The 4,680-nt window shown below is 42.7% G+C and overlaps 1 non-coding gene across 1 annotated transcript; it reads right to left on the bottom strand.

Annotated features, from left to right (window-relative positions):
- Positions 1 to 819: 819 nt before the first annotated feature.
- Positions 820 to 926, bottom strand: LOC141709212 (small nucleolar RNA R71). Its single transcript, XR_012569800.1, has one exon. It is a non-coding gene; the product is annotated as a small nucleolar RNA R71 (small nucleolar RNA).
- Positions 927 to 4,680: the final 3,754 nt, after the last annotated feature.

Raw genomic sequence — 4,680 nt, 5'->3', positions numbered from 1 at the left:
TATTGTCTTAACATTGAGAAATAATCATACATTGGTGAGTGAGTTTAATTGAACATAATTAGTCTGAGTCTCTGTGGGAACGAACTAGAAAGTATTCTATATTACTTACGAACGCGTATACTTGTGTGTATTATTAGCGCGTGTTTCCGCCCTAACAAGTTTTTGGCGCCAATGCCGGGGACTCGGCGTATTTGTTTAGTTTATGTACTTACCATCATTGGTCGTTAGGACTCAGTGATTAAGACGTGTTACTTATTATTTTCGGTTGTGTTTCAGGTACTTTAGCGAGCGTTTATGCAAACTCGTTCTCGTACTCGCAAGAGCACTTTAGATACAGCTGAGGAGACAGACGAAGTTCTTGATATTCCAGAGAAGATAGATTTTAAAGATTCGAATTCAGGAAGTGAGCAGAAAGAGCCAGTAATCATGGGTGATCGTATTGTTCCGGCAGATCTAGCTCTTATGAACTTTTCTCGGCCTAAAATTGATGACATTCAGTCAAGCATTCTTCATCCGGCTGTTCAAACTAACACCTTTGAAATCAAGTCGGGCACTATTCAGATGGTGCAGAATTCTGTTTCTTTCGGAGGAGCTGCGACTGAAGACCACAACATACACATAAGGAATTTTGTCGAGATCTGCAGTACTTTCAAATATAATGGTGTGATTGATGAGGCTATCAAGCTGAGGCTTTTCCCATTCTCACTGAGGGATAAAGCTAAGGACTGGTTACATTCTGAACCAGCTGGGTCCATCACTACTTGGAAAGATCTTGCGCAAAAGTTTCTGGTGAAGTTTTATCCAATGGTAAAGACTGCTGCTATGAGGAGTGCTCTTGCTCAGTTTGCACAGCAACCTACAGAATCTATGTGCGAAGCTTGGGAGCGCTACAAGGAAATGTTGAGAAAGTGTCCACATCATGGAATGCCCGATTGGATGGTGATCACTGGTTTCTATAATGGTTTAGGGGCCCAATCTCGGCCCATGCTCGATGCAGCAGCTGGAGGCGCCTTGTGGGCCAAAAGCTATACTGAGACTTACAATCTTATTGAGACTATGGCTGCAAATGAGCATCAAAACCCAACTCAAAGGATGATGCCTGGGAAGGTAGCAGGTATTCTGGAAGTCGATGCAGCCACCGCTATTGCAGCACAGCTCCAAGCGCTGTCTGTGAAGGTCGATTCTCTAGCTACCTATGGAGTCAATCAAATAGCTATGGTCTGTGAGCTTTGTGCAGGTTCTCATGCTACGGATCAGTGTTCTCTTGTTAACGAATCTGTTCAGTATGTGAACAATTATCAGCATCAACAGCAGCCTGTGCCAGCTACTTATCATCCTAATAACAAAAATCATCCAAATTTTAGCTGAAGTAATAATCAGAATGTTATTCAGCCACCATAACAGCAAGGTGTGAGTAAACAATTCAATCCACCTGGATTTCAACAACCACAGCAGTATGCTCAAAGGCAATCATATCCTCAATAAGGATGTGCAGCTGCACCCACTAGTGCTGATTTTGAGGAACTTAAGCTGTTGTGCAAGAGTCAGGCGGTGTCGATCAAGACCTTGGAAAATCAAATCGGTCAAATAGCCAATGCAGTGCTCAATCGTCAACCTGGCACTCTTCCCAGTGACACGGAAGTGCCAGGCAGGAAAGAAGCTAAAGAGCAAGTCAAGGCTATTATCTTAAGGTCTGGGAAAGTTGTTGAGGCTGAAAAGGCAAAAGAAAGAGAAGCTGAAGTTGGAGATGAAGAAGCTAAGCAAAAAGAGAAAACGGCGGAACCAAGGAAGACTACCGTTGAACACACTTTGCCTGAGGGTAATACAGGGGAGAAACAGCTCTATCCTCCACCACCTTTCCCTAAGAGATTGCAACAACAAAAGCTGGATAAGTAGTTCGGTAAGTTTCTGGAGGTTTTCAAGAAACTTCACATCAATATACCTTTCGCTGAGGCTCTGGAGCAAATGCCTAGTTATGCGAAGTTTATAAAGAGTATTCTTTCAAGGAAGGTGAAACTGGATGATCTTGAGACTGTTGCTCTAATGAAAGAATGCAGTGCTGTGCTGCAATAAAAGTTACCTCCAAAGCTTAAAGATCCAGGTAGCTTCACCATTCCTTGCACCATTGGCAAGTTGTCTTTTGACAAATGCCTTTGCGATTTGGGAGCAAGCATCAATCTGATGCCGTTGTCGATCTTTAAAAAGTTGGATTTGCCTGATCCAAAACACACCTACATGTCTTTACAATTGGCTGATCGTTCTATTACTTACCCAAGGGGCATAGTGGAGGATGTGTTAGTCAAGGTGTATAAGCTCTTCTTTCCTGCAGACTTTGTTATTCTGGATTTCGAGGAAGATAAGAAGATTACCATAATCTTGGGAAGACCTTTCTTGGCTACTGGTCGTACCTTGATAGATGTGCAGAAAGGTGAACTTACTATGCGGGTGCAGGATCAGGATGTGACCTTCAATGTATTCAAAGATATGAAATTCCCTACAGAAGATGAGGAGTGCTTAAAAGTGGATGTGATTGATTCTGCGGTTACTTCAGAACTCGATCATATGCTAATGTCTGATGCATTAGAAAAGGCCTTAGTGGGGGATTTTGACAGTGATGAGGAGGATGGCAACGAGCAATTACAATATCTTAATGCTTCTCCCTGGAGACGAAAGCTGGACATGCCGTTTGAATCTCTTGGTACTTCTGACCTCAAAAATGCTGAAGGAAAGCTCAAACCATCAATTGAGGAAGCACCCACCTTGGAGCTTAAGCCATTGCCTGAACACTTGAGGTATGCTTTTTTAGGTGATGCATCTACATTACCTGTTATTATTGCATCTGACCTTTCAGGTAGTGAGGAGGACAAACTCTTAAGGATTTTAAGAGAATTCAAATCGGCTATTGGATGGACCATAGCAGACATCAAATGGATCAGCCCTTCATATTGCATGCATAAAATTCTGCTGAGGAGGGTAGTAAGCCAACTGTTGAGCAACAGCGCAGACTTAATCCTATCATGAAAGAGGTGGTGAAGAAAGAAATTCTGAATTGGCTGGATGCAGGAATCATTTATCCTATTTCTAACAGTTCTTGGGTGAGCTCCGTGCAATGTGTGCCTAAGAAAGGAGGTATCACTGTGGTAGCAAATGAGAAGAACGAGCTTATCCCCACTCGAACAGTCACGGGATGGAGAGTATGCATGGATTACCAAAAGTTGAACAAGGCCATGAGGAAGGATCACTTCCCTCTTCCGTTTATTGATCAGATGCTTGACAGGTTGGCTGGTCATGAGTATTATTGTCTTCTGGATGGCTACTCGGGGTATAATCAGATTTGTATTGCACTAGAGGATCAAGAAAAGACTACCTTCACTTGTCCATTCAGCACGTTTGCTTTTCGCAGAGTTTCGTTTGGGTTATGTGGCGCACCGGCCACTTTTCAGAGATGTATGATGGCTATGTCCTCTAACATGATTGGAAATAATGTCGAGGTGTTCATGGACGACTTCTCCGTCTTTGGACATTCGTATGATGAATGTTTGAATAATCTTTGTGTCGTGCTCAAAAGGTGTGTGGAAACTAATTTGGTGCTTAATTGGGAAAAATGTCATTTTATGGTGCGTGAAGGCATTATTCTTGGGCATAAGGTCTCTAGCAAGGGTCTTGAGGTGGACAAAGCCAAGGTGGGAGTCATTGAAAATCTTCCACCACCTATTTCTATGAAAGGAATCCGTAGTTTTCTTGGTCATGCGGGTTTTTATCGGCGTTTCATCAAGGACTTTTCGAAGATATCTACGCCGCTGTGCAACTTGCTTGAGAAGGATGTGCCTTTCAAATTTGATGATGACTGCTTAACGGCATTCGAGACTCTTAAGAAGAGTTTAATCACTGTACCAGTTATTACAGCACAGGATTGGACAGAGCCTTTTGAGATGATGTGTGATGCGAGTGATTATGCGGTAGGCGCAATTCTTGGGCAGCGCAAGAATAATCTCTTTCATGTGGTCTACTATGCTAGCAAGACCTTAAATGGGGCCCAAATGAACTACACCACTACTGAGAAGGAGCTCTTAGCTATAGTCTTTGGTTTCGAGAAATTTCGATATTATCTGCTTGGGACAAAAGTTATAGTATTCACTGATCATGCGGCCATTCACTATTTGGTTTCCAAGAAGGATTCGAAGCCGAGACTCATTCGTTGGGTGCTCTTACTACAGGAATTTGAGTTAGAGATCAAGGATCGAAAAGGTACTGAGAATCAAGTAGTTGACCATCTCTCTAGATTGGAGAATCCCGAGTCTACTTCACATGATAAAACATTGATCAACGAATCTTTTCCGGATGAGCAGTTGTTCACAGTTCAAGAGGAAGAGCCATGGTTCAGAGATATTGTGAATTATCTAGTCAGCAATATAATGCCTCCTAATTTGACCACAGCTCAAAAGAAGAAGTTTCTGCATGAGGTGAAGTGGTATATGCGGGATGAACCGTATTTGTTTAGACAGGGAGCTAACCAGATCATCAGGAGATGTATCCCATTCTGTGAGACGGAGGGGATATTACGAGACTGCCACTCCACAGTTTATGGTGGACACTATGGTGGTGAGAAGACGGCAGCTCATATTCTGCAAGCAGGTTTTTTCTGGCCTACTTTGTTTAAGGATGCTCATCAGTTTATTT

The sequence above is a fragment of the Apium graveolens genome, chromosome 2, assembly GCF_009905375.1.
Source record: "Apium graveolens cultivar Ventura chromosome 2, ASM990537v1, whole genome shotgun sequence".
Classification (NCBI taxonomy): Eukaryota; Viridiplantae; Streptophyta; class Magnoliopsida; order Apiales; family Apiaceae; genus Apium; species Apium graveolens.
This window is presented reverse-complemented; position numbering and strand designations above follow the sequence as displayed.